At 44.3% G+C, this 22597-nt stretch overlaps 1 long non-coding RNA gene across 3 annotated transcripts; it reads right to left on the reverse strand.

Annotated features, from left to right (window-relative positions):
• Window positions 1-1950: 1950 nt before the first annotated feature.
• Window positions 1951-16352, reverse strand: LOC125964322 (uncharacterized). Of its 3 annotated transcripts, none has more exons than XR_007477245.1 (3): window positions 16263-16352; window positions 4945-4975; window positions 1951-1990 (listed from the first exon to the last, which is right to left on the reverse strand). It is a non-coding gene; the product is annotated as an uncharacterized LOC125964322 (long non-coding RNA). The 3 variants fall into 3 exon arrangements; XR_007477243.1 differs by lacking the exon at window positions 1951-1990 and adding an exon at window positions 2058-2124 and having other exon boundaries at window positions 4941-4975; XR_007477244.1 differs by lacking the exon at window positions 1951-1990 and adding an exon at window positions 3577-3612 and having other exon boundaries at window positions 4941-4975.
• Between the last annotated feature and the right edge of the window lie 6245 nt (window positions 16353-22597).

Consider the following 22597-nt stretch of genomic DNA (forward strand, 5'->3'; position numbering starts at 1 on the left):
AACCGTATATCACGGTGTCACCATAGAAAACCTACAGATACCACCGTGATGGCAGCCCATGAGACCAGCTGGACTCCCAGCTACTTCAAAAGGCCATTGACTCAGTGGCCGTCATGGTCCTGGATCACCACCAGCCCTAGACTGTCTGGGAGTTAAGCAGGCAGGGCTCTGACATCTGGTGCTGTTTGTACATTAATTCAGAGGCCTAATTGAAGAAAGCACAGACTACTGGTCAGAGCATCTACACTGGCAGAATCCGTCAGCATAAGGTGGCCGAACAAATGTGGGACGGGGTAAAACCGGCCCCGCCAGCATCTCTGCGTATCTCTTTCCTGGACCCTTAAAGTTCATTAGAATCTATAACACTTCCAATGCTGATGCTTAGCGGACGAGCAGTGAGGCGGGAGGCCTGGGGACAATCAACCACACCAGCAGGCTGCTGGGGAGAAGTTCTGCCCCTTCCCCCGAATATGAGGACTCCCAACTCAGCACGAAGCAGTTACAGAAGAGGGGTCTACACACACAGTGCCCCAAGAATGAGGAATGGGACAAAAGGCATGGGAGGGGTTTGTCACTGGCAAAGCCCATGAAAAATTCCTGGGAGATAAAAATAGAATCTGGGCAATAAAATAAAGTCTAACCTTTTTTTCCTTTGTGCTTTGTCTAATTTCACGGGTTCCACGTGCAGCGGTCCCACACCCGGCACTGCAGACACGATTTCCTAGTACAGAATGGCTGGGTCGACACTTCACCTCCCGGGGCCCCATGCAGACTCTGCGACATACAGCCTCAGCTGCAGCCAACTCGGCCCTCGAGAGCTCCGCCCCCTCCCTCCCACTGACACTCCTGGGATCCCTACACAGCAGCCCAGCCCACAGCCTGCGTGGGAGTGCACGCTCTCACCTCTCCATTCTCTGAACAAACTATAAATTTTCCCTTGCTTCTGAACGAAACTCAGTCTCGATCTGTTTGCTCCAATGACACTGGGCAAGGGGAGCCTTGTTGCAGCCCACTCTGGAGGATCAGTAACAGAAATACAGAACATTGTAACTTCAATGAACACATATGTGAGCCAAACTGTAATTAACATACAGCAGTGTATAAGGCTCAGGTAAGATAAGATGTTTCTAACACTTCCATTTGATATTTCCATCATTTTATATGGAGCACAGGGGCACTGCTATTCACCCATTCCCTAACCCTAACCCTCACACTAAACGGTACCCTAATCCTAACCCATACACTAACACTAACCCACAAACTAACATGTACCCTAACACGAACGTCTTGTCGAAACGTAACCTGTACCCTGAAACAAACCCATTCCCTAAACCTAACCCTGACCATAAACCTAATCCTTAATCTAAGCCTTACCCTAAACAGTACCCTAATCATAACTCATACACTAACACTAACCCATACCCTAACGCATACCCTAAATCTAACCCATTGTCATACCCTAACATGTACCCTAAACCGTACCCGTTCCGTACCCCTAACCCATACCCTAACACGTACGCTAACCATAAACCTTTCTCGTACACTAACCTGTACCTTAAAACGTACCATTTCCCTAACACTTACCCTAACTCTAACCCTAACCCTTAACCGAAGCCTTACCCTAACCCGTAACCTAATCCTAACCCATACACTAACACTATCCCATACACAAACACGTACGCTAACCCTAAACCGTTGTCGCACACTAACCTGTACCCTAAATCGTACCCGTTCCCTAACCCTAACCCTTACCCGAAGCCTTACCTTAACCCGTACCAAATCGTAACCCGTACACTAACACTAACCTGTACCCTAACACGTACGCTAAGCCTAAACCGTTGTCATACCCTAACCTGTACCCTAAACCGTACCCATTCCCTAACCTGAACCCTAAACCTAACACTTATCCGAAGCCTTACCATAACCCGCACCCTACTCCTGAAGCATACACTAACACGTACGCTAACCCTAAAGCATTGTCGTACCCTAACTTGTACCCTAAACCGTACCCATTCCCTAACCCAAACCCTAAACCTAACACTTACCCAAAGCCTTACCCTAACCCGTACACTAACACTAACCCATACCCTAACACGTACGCTAACCCTAAACCGTTGTCGTACCCTAACCTGCACCCTAAACCGTACCCGTTCCCTAACCCGAACCCTAAACCTACACCTTACCCGAAGCCTTACCATAACCCGCACCCTACTCCTGAAGCGTACAGTAACACATATGCTAACCCTAAAGCGTTGTCGTACCCTAACCTGGACCCTAAACTCTACCCGTTCCCTAACCCGAACCCTAAACCTTACCTGAAGTCTTTCCTTAACCCATACCCTAATCCTAACTTATACACTAACAGTAACCTGTACCCTGACATGTACGCTAATTCTAAACTGTTTTTGTACCCTAAACTGTACCTTAAATCATACACATTCCCTAACCCTAACCCTTACCAGAAGCCTTACCCTAATACATACCCTAATTCTAACCTGCACACTAACACTAGCCCATACCCTAACACATATTCTAACCCTAAATCATTGTCATACCCTAACCTGTACCCGAAAATGTACCCATTCCCTAACCCTTATCCGAAGCCTTACCCTAACCCGTAACCTAATCCTAACCCGAACACAAACACTAACCCATACCCTAACTCGTATGCTAACCCTAAACCTTGGTCGTATGCTAACCTGTACTTTAGACCGTACCGGTTCCCTAAACCTTACCCAGAGCCTTACAGTAACCCCTACCCTAATCCTAACCCGAACACTAACACTAACCCATACCCTAACATGTAGGCTAAACTTGAACCGTTGTCATGCTCTAACGTGTACCCTAAACCATACCCACTCCCTAACACTAACCCTATCCCTAAACCTAACCCTTACCCGAAGCCTTACACTAACCCATACCCTAATCCTGACCCGTACACTAACACTAACCCATACACTTAAACATACACTAACCCTAAAACTTTGTCATACACTATCCTGTACCATAAACTGTACCCATTCCCAAACCCTAACCGTAACCCTAACCCTTACCCAAAGCCTTACCCTAACCTCTACCCTAATCCTAACATGTATGCTAACACTAAACTGTTGCTGTATCCTAAAACGTACCCATTCCCTAACCCTAACACTAACCCTAACCCTGAACTGTACCCGTTCCCTAACCCTAACTCTAACTCTAACCCTAAACCTTACCCAAAGCCTTAAACTAACCAGTACGCTAATCCAAACCCATACACTAACACTAACAAGTAACCTAACACTTACTCTAACCCTAAACCGTTGTCGTACCCTAAATTGTACCCTAAACCGTTCACGTTCCCTATCCCTATCCCTATCCCTAACCCTTACCTGAAGCCTTATCCGAACCCGTAACCCAATCCTAACCATTACACTAACACCAACCCATACCCTAACACGTACGCTAACCCGAAACCATTGTCATACCCTAACCTGTACACTAAACCGTACCCGTTCCCTAACCCTAACCCTTACCCGAAACCTTACCCTAACCCATAGCTTAATCCTAACACGTACACTAACACTATCCCGTACCCTAACACGTACGCTAACCCTAAACCGTTGTCGTACCCTAACCTGTACATTAAACCGTACACGTTCCCTAAACCTAACCGTAACCCTAATCCTAACCCTAAACCTAACCCTTACATGAAGCCTTAGTCTAACCCGTACCCTAATGCTAACCTGTACACTAAGACTAAACCGTACCCTAACAGGTACACTAACCGTAAACTGTTGTCATACCCTAAACTTTACCCTAACCCTAACCCTTACCCAAAACCTTATGCTAACCCGTACCCTAATCCTAACCTGTACACTAACACTACCCCGACACCTAACACATAGGCTAACCCTAAACCGTTGTCGTACCCTAAACTGTACCCTAAACCGTAACCATTCCCTAATCCTAATCCTAACCATAACACTAAACCTAATATTTATCTGAAGCCTTACCCTTACCCATACCCTAATCCTAACCCGTACACTAACACTAACTACTGGTTACACCCTAATGGTTACACCCTAACACATACGCTAACCATAAACCACTGTCGTACCGTAACCTGTACCCTAAAATGTACCCTTTCCCTCACCCTAACCCTAATGTTAACCCAAACCCTAAGCCTAAACCTTACCCGAAGCCTTACTATAACCAATACACTAATCCTAACCCATACACTAACATGGATACTAACACTAAACAGTTGTCGTACCCTAACCTGTACCCTAAACCGTACCCATTCCCTAAACCTAACACTAATCCTAAACCTAACCCTTACCCAGAGCATTGCAGTAACCCATTCCCTAATCCTAACCCGAATACTAACACTAACCCGTACCCTAACACATACGCTAACCTTGAACTGTTGTTGTACCCTAACCTGTACACTAAACAACGCCCGCTCCCTAACCCTAACCCTTACCCGAAGCGTTACCTTAACCCATACCCTAATCCTAACCCGTACACTAAAACTAACCCATACCCTAACACGTATGCTAAACCTAAACCTTTGTCATCCCCTAACTGTACCCTAAACTGCACTCATCCCCTAACCCTAACCCATACCCTAATGCTAACCTGTACATTAACACTATCCCGTACCCGAACATGTACACTAACCCTAAACTGTTGTCGTACCCTAACCTATACCCTAAACCGTACCCATTACCTAACCCTAACCCTAAGCCTAGACCTAATGCTAACACTTACCCGAAGCCTTACCCTAACACATACGCTAACCATAAACCGTTTTCGTACCCTAAACCGTACCCTTTCCCTAACCCTAACGCTAACACAAACCCTAAACCTAAACCTTACCTGAAGCCTTAATATAACCCGTACCCTAATCCTAACCCGTACACTAACACATATGCTAACACTAAACCGTTGTCGTACACTTACCTGTACCCTAAACTGTACCCGTTCCCTAACCCTAACTGTAAACCTTACCCGAAGCCTTACACTAACCCGAACCCTAATCCTAACCTGTAAACTAACACTAACCCGTACCCTAACACGTACGTTAACCCTAAACCATTGTCGTACCCTACTCTGTGCCCTAAACTGTACGCGTTCCCTAACCCTAACCCTTACCTGAAGCCTTACACTAACCTGTACCCTAATCCTGACCGTACACTAACACTAACCCATACCCTAACACATACACTAACCCTAAATATTTGTCATACACTAAACTGTACCATTAACCGTGCCCATTCCCAAACCCTAACCCTAACCCTTACCCGAAGCCTTACCTTAACCTGTACCCTAATCCTAACACGTACACTAGCACTAACCCATACCCTAACACGTACGCTAACACTAAACTCTTCTCGTACCCTAACCTGTACCCTAAACCGTACCCGTTCCATAACCCTAACGCTAACTCTAAAACTAATTCTAAACCTTAACTGAAGCTTTACCCTAACACGTACCCTAATCCTAACCCGTCCACTAACACTAACATGAACGCTAACGCAATTTATAACCCTAAAGGTTTGTTGTATCCTAACATGTACCCGAAGCCTTATCCTAACATGTACCCTAATCCTAACCAGTACACTAACACTAACCCGTACCCTAACACATACACAAACCCTGAACCGTTGTCATACTCTAAACTTTATACTAAACCATACCCGTTCCCTAACCCTAACCCTAAACCTATCCCTAACACTTACCTGAAGCCTTACCCTAACAAGTACCCTAATCCTAACCCATACACTAACACTAACCCTTACCCTAAACTGTTGTCGTACTAAAATCTGTACCTTAAACCGTATCCATTCCCTAACCCTAAACTTAACCCTTACCCGAATCTTTACCCCAACCCGTACCCTAATCCTAACACGAACACTAACACTAAACCATACCCTAACACATACGATAACCCTAAACTGTTGTGTTGCCCTAACCTGAACCTTAAACCATACCCATTCTGTAACCCTAACCTTAACCCGAACCTTAAAACTTACCCGAAGCCTTACCTTAAACTGTGCCCAAATCCTAACCCATACACTTACACTAACCTGCACTCTAAAATGTATGCTAACACTAAAGCGTTGTCGTACCCTAACCTGTACCCTAAACCATAACCGTTCCCTAACCCTAACGCTAACACTAACTCTTACCCGAAGCCTTACCTTAACCCAGACCCTAATCCTAACCCGTACCCTAATATGTATGCTAAACCTAAAACTTTGTCATCCCCTAACTGTACCCTGAAGTGCACTCGTTCCCTAACCCATACCCTAACACATACACTAACACTAAACCATTGTCGGACCCTAACCTGTACCTAAACTGCACCCGTTCCCTAACCCTTACCCGAAGCCTTACCCTAACCCATACCCTAATCCTTAACCGTACCCTAACACGTACACTAACCATAAACCTTTGTTGCACACTAACCTGTACCCTAAATCGTACCCATTCCCTAACCCTTATCCGAAGCCTTACCTTAACCCCTAACCTAATCCTAACCCGTACACTAACACTAACCCGTAGCCTAACACGTACTCTAAACCTAAACCATTGTGGTATCCTAACCTGTACCTAAACCGCACCCATTCCATAACCCTAAACCTAACCCTTACCTGAAGCTTTACCCTAACCCATACCCTAATCCTAACCCATACCCTAACACGTATGCTAACCCTAAACCTTTGTCGTACCCTAACCCTTACCCGAAGCCTTACCTTAACCCATATCCTAATCGTAACCTGTACACTAACACTAAGCCATACCCTAACACGTACGCTAACCCTAAACCATTGGCATACCCAGACCTGTACCCTAAACAGTACCCGTTCCCTAACCGTAACCCTTACCCGAACCCATAACCTAATCCTAACACTAACCCATACCCGTTGTCATCCCCTGACCTGTACCCATCCCCTTACCATAACCCTAATCCTAACCCTAACCTTTACCTGGAGCCTTACCCTAACTCGTACCCTAATGCTAACCCGTACACTAACACTAAGCCATACCCTAACATGTATGCTAACCCTAAACCATTGCCGTACACTAACCTGGACTCTAAACCCTACCGGTTCCCTAAACCTAACCGTAAACCTAAACCTAACCCTTACCCAGAGCCTTACCGTAACCCATACCCTAATTGTAACCCATACACTAACACTAAGCCGTACCCTAACACGTACACTAACCCTAAACCGTTGTCGTACCCTAACCTGTACCCTAAACCATACCGGTTCCCTAACCTTAACCGTAACCCTTACCCGAACCCATAACCTAATCCTAACACTAACCCATACCCGTTGTCGTCCCCTGACCTGTACCCATCCCCTTACCGTGACCCTAATCCTAACCCTAACTTTTATCCGAAACCTTACCCTAACCTGTACCCTAATGCTAACCCGTACACTAACTGTAACCCGTACCCTAACACGTACGCTAATCCTAAACCGTTGTCGTACCCTAAACTGTATCCTAAACCGTACCCATTCCCTAACCCTAACGCTAACCATAACCCTAAACCTAACACTTACCTGAAGCCTTACCCTAACCTGTAACCTAATCCTAACCCTTACACTGACACTAACCCGTACAAAAACACGTAGGCTAACTCTAAACCATTGTCGTAACCTAACCTGTACCCTAGAACGTACCCATTCCCTAACCCTAACACTAAACCTTACCCGAATCCTTACCCTAACCCATACCGTAATCCTAACCTGTACACTAAAGTTAACCAGTACCATAACACGTATGCTAACCCTAAACCGTTGTCGTAAACTAACCTGTACCCTAAACCGTACCCATTCCCTAACCCCGACCCTAAACCTTACCTGAATCCTTACCCCAACACATACCCTAATCCTAACCCGTACACTAACACTAAACCATACCCTAACACGTACGTTAATTCTAAATCTTTGTGACACCCTCACCTGTACCCTAAACTGTACCGTTCCCTAACCCTAACCCTAATATTTACCCGAAGTCTTACCATAACCCGTACCCTAATCCTAACACTAAGCCATACCCTAACACATACGCTAATCCTAAACCGTTGTTGTACACTGACCTGTACCCTAAATCGTACCTGTTCCCTAACCCTAACCGTAACCCTTACCCGAGCCCTTACCCTAACCCATAACCTAATCCTAACACTAACACTATCCATGCACTTTGTTGTCCCCTGACCTGTACCCATCCCCTTACCCTAACCCTAACTTTATCTGAAACCTTACCCTAACCCGTACCCTAACGCTAACCCGTATACTAACAGTAACCCGTACCCTAACACATACGCTAACCCTAAACCGTTGTCATAATCTAACCTGTACCCTAGTCCATACCCGTTCCCTATGCCTAACCCTAACCCTAAACCTAAACCTAGCTCTTACCTGTTTCCTTGCCCTAAACCGTCACGTAATCCTAACCCGTACACTAACACTAACCCATACCCTACCACGTACGCTAAACCTAAACCGTTGTCCTACTGGGACCTGTACCCTAACTGTACCCTTTCCCTAAACCTAACACTAACCCTAACCCTAACCCTTACCCAAAGCCTTACCCTAACCCGTACCCTAATATTAACCCATACACTAACCCTAACCCATACGCTAATACGTACACTAACCCTATACCGTTGTCATAACCTAACCTGTACCCTAAACCATACCCGTTCCCTAAGTCTAACCCTAACACTTAAGCGAAGCCTTGCCCTAAACCGTACCCTAATCCTAACATGTACACTAACCCATACCCTAACATGTACGCTAACACTAAACTGTTGTCATACACTAACCTGTACCCTAAACTGTACCCATGCCCTAACCCAAACCGTAATCCTAACCCTAACACTTACCCGAAGCCTTAACCTAACACGTACTCTAATCCTAACCCGTACACTAACATTAACCCGAACCGTAACATGTAACACATATGCTAACCCTACATCATTGTCGTACCCTAACCTGTACCATAAACTGTACCCGTTCCCTAACCCTAACCGAAACCCTAACCCTAAACCTAACACTTACCCGAAGCCTTACCCTAAACCATACCCTAATCCTAACCCATACACTGACACTAACCCATACCCTAACATGTATGCTAACCCTAAACCATTGTCGTACCCTAACCTGTAACCTAAAACGTACCCTTTCCCTAACCCTAGCCCTAAACCAAACCCTTACACAAAGCCTTACCCTAATCCGTACCCTAATCCTAACCCATACGCTAACTCTAACCCATACCCTAACACGTACGCTAACCCTAAACCATTGTCGTACCCTAACCTGTACCCTAAACTGTACCTGTTCCCTAATCCTAACCCTGAACCTAACCCTAACACTAACCTTTACCCGAAGACTTACACTAACCCGTACCCTAATCCTAACCCACACACTAACTCTAACCCATACCCTAACATGTACCCTAACCCTAACCCTAATCTGTTGTAGGACCCTCACCTATACCCTAAACCATACCCCTTCCCTAAACGTAACCCTATCCCTAACCCTAACACTTACCCTAAGCCAACATCACTAATTATTAGAGAAATGCAAATGAAAACTACAATGAGATATCACCTCACACCAATTAGAATGGACATCATCAGGAAATCTACAAACAACAAATGCTGGAGAGGGTGTGGAGAAAAGGAACCCTCTTCCACTATTGGTGGTAATGTAAATTGATACAGTCACTATGGAGAACAGTATGGAGATTCCTTAAACTCTTAAAATAGAATTACCATATGATCCAGCAATCCCACTACTGGACATATACCTAGAGAAAATCATAAATCAAAAAGACACATTCACCACAATATTCTTTGCAGCACTATTTACAATAGACAGGTAATGGAAGCAACATAAATGCCCAGAGACAGACGAATGGAGAAAGATGTGGTTCATACATAAAATCTAATATTATTCAGCCATAAATAGCAATGAAATTGGGTCATTTGTAGAGACGTCGACGGATCTAGAGACTGTACTACAGAGTGAAGTAAGTGAAAAACAAATCTCGTATATTAATGCATATATGTGGAACCTAGAAAAATGGTACAGATGAACTGGTTTGCAGGGCAGAAATAGAGACACAGATGTAGAGAACAAACGTATGGACACCAAGAGGGTAAAGCCATCGGGGGTGGGGTGAGAGGTGTTTGGAGATTGGGATTGACATGTATACATTTATATGTATAAAATAGGTAACCAATAAGGACCTGCTGTATAAAAATAGAAATAAAATTAAATTTTAAAATTAAAAAAAAATAAAATTTTAAAAAACTGAAAAAATGTTATTCCTTTCTCATACATGTATTTATATGAATGAATGATTTCCATGCTTATATCTATAAATACAAAAAAGAGCAATAAATTCTACCTTGAACCAAAAAAGCAAAAAAAAAAAAAAAAAAAGAACCCAACAGTTATACACGGGAATACCCTATCAGGGCACTTGATCCAGCGGTAAACAATTCTGAAGTTGGTCAGAGGTGGGAAATTGTCTCCCGTGCAGCCAGCAGCCCCCCCGCAAGGAGCGTCCTCATTGCAAAGCTGGGGCACTGTGCCGAGGCGTCTGTGAGTAAACGTGAGCTGAGCCCCAGGCCAGCTGCTGCTGAATTGTTCCCACCCTTCCCAGTTAAAACACCTGAATATGCACAAGCAGTTGAAAGCCTAGAGGAAGGGCCATGGAGCCACACCAGCGACAGCACGCTGGCCGACTTGGTGCCTGCAGGCCAGCTAGAATTGTCCTGGCCCCGGGCACTATTCTGGAAGCTTTTCATTTCCCTACCTGAAATACCACTCCTGCCCCGGCCCCCACTGCTTTTTTCCTTCCTCACCTCTGCCCGGGGAGAAATTCCAGCAGCAGGTATGGGTGACACATCCTCTTCTTTAGCAGGTGGCAGCCTCTAAACTCCTGCAGAAAGTCCAGCAGAGCCCCACTCACACAGGGCCACCCACAAAGCCATAGCCCCTCACTCCCACCCATCAGCCCAGCCCTGACACTGTTGACGGGGCAGAGAATATGGCGTCAGGCACTGCTGCGGGGACTATTGCTGCCTGGAGCGGTGTTTACATTGACCTCAACCCAGTCACACCTGGGGAGGGCTGGCCCGCATGGTCAGGCTGCCCAGGTCAACCAATCCTCGCCCCTCAGGGGCTCACAGTTGCAGAAAATGAACCTTCCAAGTCCAAGGAACAGGTGTGTGTTCCTGAGAGTCAGGAGAGACAAAGGGCTGCAGCTCTGGCTTGTTTTCTAATCATTTTATCTGGCCCATGAGTGGGAGACAACCTAAAGAAGACCCTCTCCTAACGAGAGGAACCCAGGGGTCAGGGAGAGGAAGGTTGATGGGGGGGAGAGGGAGGCCTGGTGCCCCAGCTTCAGTGGAAGTCTCTGGAAGGCCAGGCAGAGGGAGGCCACACAGAGTGATGCCCAGGGTCACAGACCTGTCAGAGCTGCTGTTTGTTAGTTCAAGTCCTGCTCTGAGGCGCTCTGTGTCAGCTCTGAGTGACAGCTGAGCTGGGGGTGCTCTGCAATGAGGGCTATGTGCATGGATCCTGTGTGCCCAGCCCTGCCAGGGTACCTGCCCAGGGGAGTTCTGTATCCTGAGAGGGGCCTGACCATGAGAGCCTCATGGGCTGCTGGGTAGGTGCACAGGTGAGCTCCATACCATGGGACGGGCCTGACGACGACAGCCCTGTGGGAGGCTGGCGACCTGCCCATGTGAGCTCCATATCCTGGGCAGGGGTGACCATGAGAGCCCTGTTGGCTGCAGGGGACCTGCCAAGATGAGCTCCATATCCTGTTATTGGCCTGACCATGAGAACCCTGTGGGCTGCTGGGGACTTGGTAAAGAATGTCAGGACAGTCAGTGAAGCTACCAAGGATATATATCCAGTAGTTCATAATTCCTACACCCTGATGGTCATTCTACCATCCACCAGGACATGATATTCTGTATTAGAGTGCAATGTTGCCTTTTTCTGTATTCCATTAGTCCCAGAGTCACAAGCAATTTTGGCTTCTGAGTGGCAGACCTCAACATACAACAAAATCAATACTGCTGGGCCGGCCTCCTGCAAGGGTTCAAAAATTCCCACACGATCTTGGGGAAACGTTAGCTAAACACCTAAAAGTTCTATCTCTGGAAAAGGGAACCTTCCTTCAATATGCAGATGACATTCTGATTGCCTGCCCCACTAAGGAGGACTCTGAACTCCCTAGGAAATAAAAGATAGAGGGTGTCCAAGTAAAAGTCTCAAATATCATAGAGTAAGGTGACCTGCCTGGGCTTCATTCTCACAGAAGATTGGAGCAGCCCCTCCCAGGAAAGAGAAGAAGCCATTTTCAGCCTTACCCTTCTAAAACTGGAAGACAGCATAGGGGTTCCTGGGGAGGCCGGGGTTTGCTGCATCTGGATCCCTAAATACACTCTAATAGCTGGGCCTCTATATGAAACACTGAAAGGAAAAGTTGATGATCCTTTCGAATAGAATCCAGAAGCGGCCTTTCAAGAATGGAAAGAGCAGTCAATTCAGACCGTTGCCCTAGAACTCCCTAATTTAGCTAAACCCATTGACCTTTACATCACCATAGAAGGTGAATCACCCTTGGAGTATTAGTACAAAAAATGGAACCACTTGAAATGGAACAACACAAGAATGCCTTTCAGGTAGGATAAACTATGATCACCAAGGGCTTGGCCCGCTGCCCCATCCTGCTAGGGTACTGGGGGTATCTAAAAACCTGGAAGTCAGCAGCCCAGAAGGCCAGCTCACTCCTAAGGGAAAAGGACCCCACATGGTGATCCTAACCACCCACCATGCCCTGAAGTTGCAGGGGTCACTCCATGGGCACACTGACCTCGAGTGAGGAGGCCCTCCAACTCTAACATCCAGAGAGAAAACTGGGGGCAAAGGGCCTCCATGACGACTTGTGTAACCATCACTTGACCTGGAGTTTCTCTCAGAAAACAACAATAGTGTGCCCCAAAGGAGCAGACTACTGCTTGCAGGACGTACTGCACCCAGACGGGAGCTAATAAGCTTGGCGGGGTAAACGTATATCATGGTGTCCCCATAGAAAAGCCTACAGACACTGTGGTGACAGCAGCCAATGAGACAGGCAGGACTCCCGGCCACTTCAAAAGGCCATTGACTCAGTGGCCGTCATGGTCCTGGATCACCACCGGCCCTGGACTGTCTTATAGTTGAGCAGGCAGGGCTCTGACATCTGGTGCTGTTTGTACATTAAATCAGGGGCCTAATTGAAGAAAGCACAGACTACTGGTCAGAGCATCTACACTGGCAGAATCCGTCAGCCTAAGGTGGCCGGACAAATGTGGTGTGGGGTAAAAACTGCCTCCCCAGCATCTTTGTGCATCTGTTTCCTGGACCCTTAAAGGTTATTAAAATCTATAACACTTCCAATGCTGGTGCTCAGGCGAATGAGCAGTGAGGCAGGAAGCCTGGGGACCATCAACCACACCAGGAGGCTGCTGGAGAGAAGTTCTGCCCCTACCCCTGAGTATGAGGACTCCCAACTTAGCATGAAGCAGTGACAGAAGAGGTGTCTGCACCCACAGTGCCCCAATAATGAGGAATGGGACAAAAGGCAGAGGAGTGGTTTGTCATCGGCAAAGCCCATGAAAAATTCCGGGGAGATAAAAGTAGAATCTGGGCAATAAAATAAAGTCTAACCTTTTTTTCCTTTGTGCTTTTTCTAATTTCACTTTCTCCTAGGGTTCAGCGTGCAGAGGTCCCACACCCGGCACTTCAGACCTGATTACCAAGTGCAGAATGGCTGGGTCGACACTTCAGCTGCCGTGGCCCCATGCAGACTCCGCGACATACAGCCTCAGCTGCAGCCAACCCGGGCCTCGAGAGCTCCGCCCCCTCCTTCCTGCAGCCGCTGCTGGGATCGCTACACAGCAGCCCAGCCCACAGCCCACGTGGCAGCACACGGTCTCATCTCTGCATTCTCTAATCAAAATATAAAGTTTCCCTTGCTTCTGAACGAAACTCAGTCTCGATCTGTTTGCTCCAATGACACTGGGCAAGGGAAGCCTTGTTGTGGCCCACTCTGGATTATCTGTAACAGAAATAGAGAACATTGTAACTTCAATGAACTGATGTGTGAGCCAAACTATAATTAACATACAGCAGTGTATAAGGCTCAGGTAAAATAAGATGTTTCTAACACTTCCATTTGATATTTCCATCACTTTATATGGAGAACAGGTGCACTGCAATTCACCCGTTCCCTAACCCTAACCCTAACCCTATCCCTAATCCTAACCCTAGCCCTTACCCTAATCCTTACACTAAACAATACCCTAATCCTAACCCATACACTAACACTAACCCATAAAATAACACGTACCTTTACACTAACCCATTGTCGAACCATAACCTGTACCCTCAAAGGTACCCGTTCACTAAACCTAACCCTAAACATAACCCTAACACTTAACCAAAGCCTTACCCTAAACAGTATCCTAATCATAACTCATACACTAACACTAACTCATACCCCAACATGTGACCTAAATCTAACCCATTATTGTACCCTAACCTGTACCCTAAACTGTACCCGTTACCTAACCCTACCCCTAACCCTAACCCTAACCCTAAACCTAACCCTGATCCTAAGCCTGACCCTAACCCATAACCTAATCCTAAAACGTACAATAACACTAACCCGTACCTTAACATGTAATCTAAACCTAACCCGTTGTTGTACTATAAACTGTAACCTAAACCGTACCCATTCCCTAACCCGAAACCTAACACTAACCCTAACCCTAATCTTCAGCCTTGCCCTAAGCTTTACCCTAACCCATACTCTAATCTTAACACGTACACTGCACTAACCCATACCCTAACACGTACCTTAACCCATTGTCATACCCTAACCTATACCCTAAAACGCACCCATTCTCTAACCCTAACCCTAACGCTAACCCTATACCTAACTCTTGCCCTAAGCCTTACCTTATCCCGTACCTTAATACTAAACCATACACTAACACTAACAGGTACCCTAAAACGTACAATAACCCTAACCAGTTGTCGTACCCTAACCTGTACCATAAACCGTATTCATTCCCTAACCCTGACCCTAAACCTAACCCTAACCCTTACCCTAACCCTTACCCTAAGCCTTACCTAAACCGTACCTTAAATTTAACCTGTACACTAACACTAACACACCCTAACACCTACGCTAACACTAAAGCATTGTCGTACACTAACCTGTACCCTAAACCGTACCTGTTCACTAAACCTAACCCTAACGCTAATGCTTACCCTAATCCTTACGCTAACCAGTACCCTAATCCTAACCTGTACACTAACACTAAGTTGTCCCCCAACATGTACGCTAACCCTAAATTGTTGTCGTACCCTAACCCTTACCTTAAAATGTACCCATTCCCTAACCCTAACGTTAACCATAACCCTAACGCTTACCCGAAATCTTACCCTAAACCGTACACTAATCCTTACCCATACACTAACACAAAACCATACCCTAACACGTATGCAACCAAAAACCGTTGTCATACCCTCACCTATACCCTAAATCCTACCTGTTCCCTAACCCTAACCCTAACCATGACCTTAATCCTAACCCTTACCGAAGCCTAACCTTAACCCGTACCCTAATCCTAACCATTACACTAACACTAACCTGTACCCTAACACGTAAGCTAACCCTAAACCTTTTTTGTACACTAACCTGTTCCCTAAACAGTACCAGTTCCCTAACCGTAACCCTAACCCTAACCCTTACCTGAAGCCTTACCCTAACCTGTACCCTAATCCTAACCCGTACACTAACACTAACCCATACTCTAACACGTACGCTAACCCTAAACATTTATCATACCCTAACCTGTTCCCGAAACCGTACCCATTCCCTAATCCTAACCCTAAACCTAACCCTTACCCGAAGCCTTACCCTAACCCATACCCTAATCCTAACCTGTAAACTAACACTAACCCGTACCCTAACACGTACCCTAAACCTTACCCGTTGCCGTACCCAAACCTGTACCCTAAACCATACCCATTCCCTAACCCTAAACCTAACCGTAACCCATACCCAACCTTACCCTAACCCGTACACTAACACTAAACCATACCCTAACACGTACCCTAACCCTTACCCATTGTTGTACCCTGAACTTAACCATAAACCATACCCATTACCTATCCCTATCCCTAAACCTAACCCTAACCCTAAGCCTTACCCTAACCCGTACCCTATTCCTAACATATACACTAACACTAACCCGTACCCTAACACTTACCCTTATCCTAGCACTTTGTAATATCATAACCTGTACCCTAATTCGTACCCTTTACCTAACCCTAAAGCTAAACCTAACCCTAACCCTAACACTACCCTAAGACTTACCTCAACATGTACCCTAATCCTAACCTGTACACTAACACTAATCCATACCCTAAAACGTACCCTTTCCCTTACCCTTTGTCATACCTTAATGTGTAACCTAAGCTGTACCCTATCCCTAACCCTATCCCTCTACCTAACCCTTACCCTAAGCCTTACCATAACTCGTACCCTAATCCTAACCCATACACTAACACTAACCCATAACGTAACACGTACCCTAACCCTAAACATTTGTTGTAATCTAACCTGTAACCTAAACCGTACACATTACCTAACCCTAACCCTAAACCTAACCCTTACCCTAAGCCTTTCTCTAACCCATACCCTAATCCTAACCCCTACAGTAAAACTAACCCATAACCTAACATGTTCCCTAACCCTAACCCATTGTCATTACTGAACCTGTAACCTGAACCGTACCCATTCCCTAACCCTAATCCTAAACCTAACGCTAACCCTTACCCTAAGCCTTACACTAACCCGCACACAAACACTGACCCATACCCTAACAGTACCCTAACCCTAACATGTTGTCGTACATTAACCTGTACCCTAAACTGTACCCATTCCCTAACCCTAACCCTAACCCTTACCCTAAGCCTTAGACTAACCAGTACCCTAATCCTAAACATTACACTAACACTTACCCTAACACATACCGTAACCCTAACCCGTTGTCATACCCTACCCTGTACCCTAAAACATACACGTTCCCTAAACCTTATCTTAACCTGTACCCTAACCCTAACCCATACCCTAACACTATCCGGTCCCCTGACACCTACCCTAGTCCTAACGTGTTTACGTATTCTTCCCTGTACCCTAAACCAAACTCATTCCCTAACCCTAACCCTTACCCTTACCCATACTGTAAAACTAACCTGTACACTAACACTAACCTGTACCCTAACCCATACCCTAATACTAATCCATATACTAACACTAATCGGTACCCTAACATGTACCCTAACACTAACCCATAGCCATACCCTAAACAGTTCCCTAAACCTTACCTGTACTCTAACCCTAACACCTACCCTAACCCCATACCATACCCTATGCGTAACTCATACCCTAACCGTAACCAGTACCCTAACCCTAAACCGTACCCTAGCCCTAACCCAACCCCTAAACCCAAGCCTTTGCGGTACCCCAACCAGTACCCTAAACCATACCCTCACCGTAAAACTAACCCTAAACCTAACCCTAAACTGTACTCTAAACCATAACCTAATACAAACCCATATCCTAACACTAACCCGTACCTTAACCCATACCATACAACGAACTCGTAGCCATACCCTTAAAGGTACCCTCAACCTAACCCGTACCCTAACACTTACCTGTACCATAACTCTAACACATACACTAACCCTAACCCATACCCTAACCCATAACCTCACCTGTACCCTAACCCATACACTAACCTGTACCCATAGGCATAACCTAAGCTGTACCCTAACCCTAACATGTACCCTAACCCTATGCCCTACACTAGCCCCAAATGGAACCTAAACTCATACACTAATCCTAACTCGTACCCTAACACTAACCCATAACCTCACCTGTACCCTAACCGTAAACCACAGCTATTCCCTCAACTGTACCCTAAGTTTAACCCATACCCTAACCCTAACCCATACATTAACACGTACTCTAACCCTAACCCATAGCCATACCCTAACCTGTACCCTAACCCTAACTCTAACCCTCACCCGTACACTAATCCTAACCTGTACCCTAACACCTATGCTAAACCTTACCTATTGTCATACCCTAACCTTTACCCTAAACCATACACTTTCTCTAATCCTAAACCTAACTCTAACCCTAATCCTTACCCTAACCCATACCCTAATCCTAACTCATACACTAACACTAACATATACCTTAACACGTACCCTAACCCTAACCCGTTGACATACCCTAACCTGTACCCTAAACTGTACCTGTTTCCTAACCCTAAACCTTACCCTAAACTGTACACTAATCATAACCCGTACACTAACAGTAACCAGTACCGTAAAACGTACCCTAATCCTAACGCTTTTTTGTACCCTAAGCTGTACCCTAAACTGTAACTGTTTACTAACCCTAACCCTAACCCTAAACCTTAACCTAATCCATACCCTAATACTAAGCCGTACACTAACACTAACCCATACCCTAACACGTACCCTAACCCTAACCTGTTTTCGTACCCTAGCCTGTAACCTAAACTGTACCCATTCCCCAACCGTAACCCTAACCCTAACACTTACCCTAATCTGTACTCTAAACCTAAACTGTACACTAACACTGACACATACCCTAACATGTACCCAAGTCCTAACCCATTGTCGTACTCTAACCTGTACTCTAAACCATACCTGTTCCCTATCCGTAACCCTAACTCTTACCTTAAACCTTACACTAACTCGTACCCTAACCCATAACCTAACCCGTATCCTAAACCCTAATCCTTACTCCTAACTTAATTTTCTTTTTAGTTTTTCTATTTTAAAAAATATTTTTCTGTGGCTAAAAAAAATTAGGAGAACAAAAAAATAAAAGAGAAAGTATCCTGAGTGTCCCTCAAAAAGCTAAGTCTGACATACTTGCTACTTCTGTTCTATGGACTGTTATGTAGCCTATAAAAAGTGTGAGAGCTAAATCTGTTTTTCTACAGTGAGAAACATGATGTTCTAGATGTATAGAACACCTGGATAAAATGAGAAATCTACACACTATGCTGGTCGTTTCTGTAAATGCGAAAGGATGGCAAGTGGTAAAATATTATCTTTTCCTTAGTCTTTTAAATTTCACTTGTTACTAAGAACTTGAATTATAATTGTACTTTAAAAAAGTAACAATGGAAATTTAAAAGAAAAAAATATATATTTTGTATTCAATTACATTTCATAGAATTATGAAATGCTGCCACGCTCTGGCCGTTACCTGAAAATGCAACTTTAAACCCTTTGCTAATGGTCATTTCATATGAACAAGTACTGCAGGGCTGTAAAGGAAACCTGCCCTCATCATGTCTTGATGGAGGTAAAGGCCAAAATATTTCAAAATGTGGCACATATTTCAAGAAAACCATTTGAAGATGTAAGCTGTAATAACAGTTTGAAAAATAAAAGGACATGCCTGAAAGCTCAATTTCAAGGGAATATGAGACACATGCAAATCCAACCACACAGAGGTATCAGCTCACACCATTCAGAATAACCATCAGGAAAGAAATTACAAACGATCAATGCTGAAGACGTTGTGCAGAAATGCATACTGTTAATTTGAAGTGGGACGTAACCTGATAAGAGCCACTAATGGAAACAGAATGGATGTGCCTTTAAAAGGTAAACATTGAGCTACTATATGATCCAGCAGGTCCACTCCTGGGCCTATAACCTAAGAGGACAGAATTGGAAAGACACAGGCAGGCAAATCTGTACTGCAACAGTATTACAATAGCCAAGACATGGAAGCAACCAAAAGTCCATCAACAGATGGGTGGATAAAGAAGAACTGCTACATGTAGAGATGGAATATTAGCTCGGGAAAAAATGAAACAATGCCATTTGCAGCCCCATATATGAGTCTAGAGGTAATCATGAAACTTGTAGTAAGTGAGAAAGTGAAAGACACCTAACGTATGATATCACTTATAGGTGTTACCTAAAAATTGATAACAATGAAGATATTTCCACAGAGAAAGGCAATCACAGATTCATTAAACAAACTTATGGTTCCCCAAATGGAAAGTTATGAGGATTGGATCCATTATGATATTGGCATTAACAGAGATATACAAACACATGTGAAATATGTAATCACCAAAGACCTATAGAATACCAAGAGAAGACTACTCAACATTGTGTCATAACCTACATGGGAAAAGGATCTGAAGAAGAATAGATATATGTGTATGTGTGAAAGAACCACATCTTGCACACCTAGAACAAACAAAACATAGTAATCAAATTTGCTGTGATAAAAAATAAAGATTAAATTAAAATAACGAACAAGAAGTAATGAGACATAATCTTAAGGGGCTTTTCCTGGCACATTCCATTCTAATTTTCAACGTAGAACAGGACTTCCATTAAGGCTCTGTTGCCCTGGTAACCAGATTTGGTAAAGAAGAAATGCTGCCGCCTTGTGGCTGTTTCACACAACAGCAGCTTTAAACCAAGCACTAATGATCACTTAATATTCAAAATATGTGCAGGACTGTAAAGGACACCAGGCCTCAAAAAATTCCTGGGGTCGTAAATCGACCAGAAAATTCAAAAGAAGTCAACATTTCAAAAATACAATGTCAAGAGGCATATTTTGCGCACATTTTGTCTTTTCTTTTTTTTCTTTTTGTTTAAAAAAATGCATGGAATAATGATGAATATCAGGAACTAATAAAGCCATGCAAATCCAATCTACAAAAACTTTCACCTTACCACCGTCAGACTGATCATCAGCAAAATAGTCTGCAAAACATGAATGCTGAAAGGGTTTTAGAGAACTGTGTACCCTCAAGCTGATGCTGGGACGATAACTGGTAACAGCCAGTAGTGAGATGAGAATGGCGGTGTGTTTAAAGTTAAAAATTGAGCTCATCACTCTATAATAACCTACACGGGAAAGGAACCAAAGATGAACAGATAGATACATAGATATAATGAACCAGATTCTGTACACCTAGAACAAACACATTTTTTATCAAATTTGCTCAGATAATAAATAAAAATTAAATTTAAAAAAGAAACAAGAGGTAAGGAGATATAAGATCTTGGGGGGGGGGGGCGTGCCCTGGCACATTCCACTCTAATTTGCAGCCTACTAACACGATTTCCAGAAAGGCTTTGTTGCCCAAAAACCCAGAGTCGGAAATATGGAAATGCTGCCGCCTTGTGGCGGTTTCCCACAAGAGCGGCTTTAAACCAACTACTAATGGTCACTTAACATTCACAAGAACTCAGGGCTGTAAAGGACACCTGCCCTCAAAAAATGTCCTGAGGTGAGGAATGGCCAAAAATATTCAAAAAAGGCAAAATTTTCAAGAGGGTAGTACGAAGCGATACGTTTGACTTACTCTCTTGTTAAAAAAAGGAAAATGGATAGAAGCTCAACCTCAGGAATTATTAGACTCATGAAAATGTCATCTACAAAAAGGTTTCAACTCACATCAGTCGACTGGCCATCAACAAAAAGTCTACAAAGAATAAATGCTGAAGTGGTTTGAGAGAACTGTGTACCCTTTAGCTGCTGGGGGGATGTAAACTAGTAACTGTTAGTAGTGAGAACATAATGAAGGTGCGTTTAACGGTAAAAATTGAGCTACCATGTGATCTGGTAGGTCCTTTGATGCACCTATCACCTGAGAAGACAAGAATGAAAAAAACACAGGCAGGCAATCCTGCAGTGCAGGAACATTTAAGACAGCCAAGACTTGGAATAAACCAAAATGTCCATGAACAGAAAAATGCACAAAAAGGAAGTGGTCCATGTACACAATGGAATATTAGCCACAGAAAACAATGAAACAGTGTCGCTTGCACCACTGTATAAAGTCCTAGAGATAATCACCTAACTTGAAGTAAGAAAGAAACTGAAAGACAGATATCCTATGACATCACTTCTAGGTGTTACCTAAAAATTGATACCCATGAAATTATTTCCAAGAGAAGGAAAAGCATGGACTAAGAAAATAAAATTATGTTTAACCAAATGGAAAGGTATAAGGAATAAATGAATTATGATATGGGGGTTAACAGACATGTACTAACACATATGAAATATATAATCACAAAATACGAATGGAATACCAAGAGATGTCTACTCAACACTCTGTAATAACCTACATGGGAAAGGATCCAAAGATTAATAGACAGATACATTGATATGATGAACCAGATTCTGTACACCTAGGAGAAACAACATTTCAATCAAATTTGCTCTGATACCTAATAAAAATTAAATTTAAAAAACAAACAACAAGTAAGGAGATATAAGCTCTTGGGGGTTTGCGCTGGCACATTCCTCTCTAATTTGAAGCCTACTAACACGATTTCCAGGAATGTTCTCTTGCCCAAAAACCCAGAGTTGGAAATGTAGAAATGCTGCTGCCTTGTGGTCCTTTCCCGCAAGAGCAGCCTTAAACCCACAG

This window comes from Orcinus orca, chromosome 4, assembly GCF_937001465.1.
Source record: "Orcinus orca chromosome 4, mOrcOrc1.1, whole genome shotgun sequence".
NCBI classification, from domain to species: Eukaryota; Metazoa; Chordata; class Mammalia; order Artiodactyla; family Delphinidae; genus Orcinus; species Orcinus orca.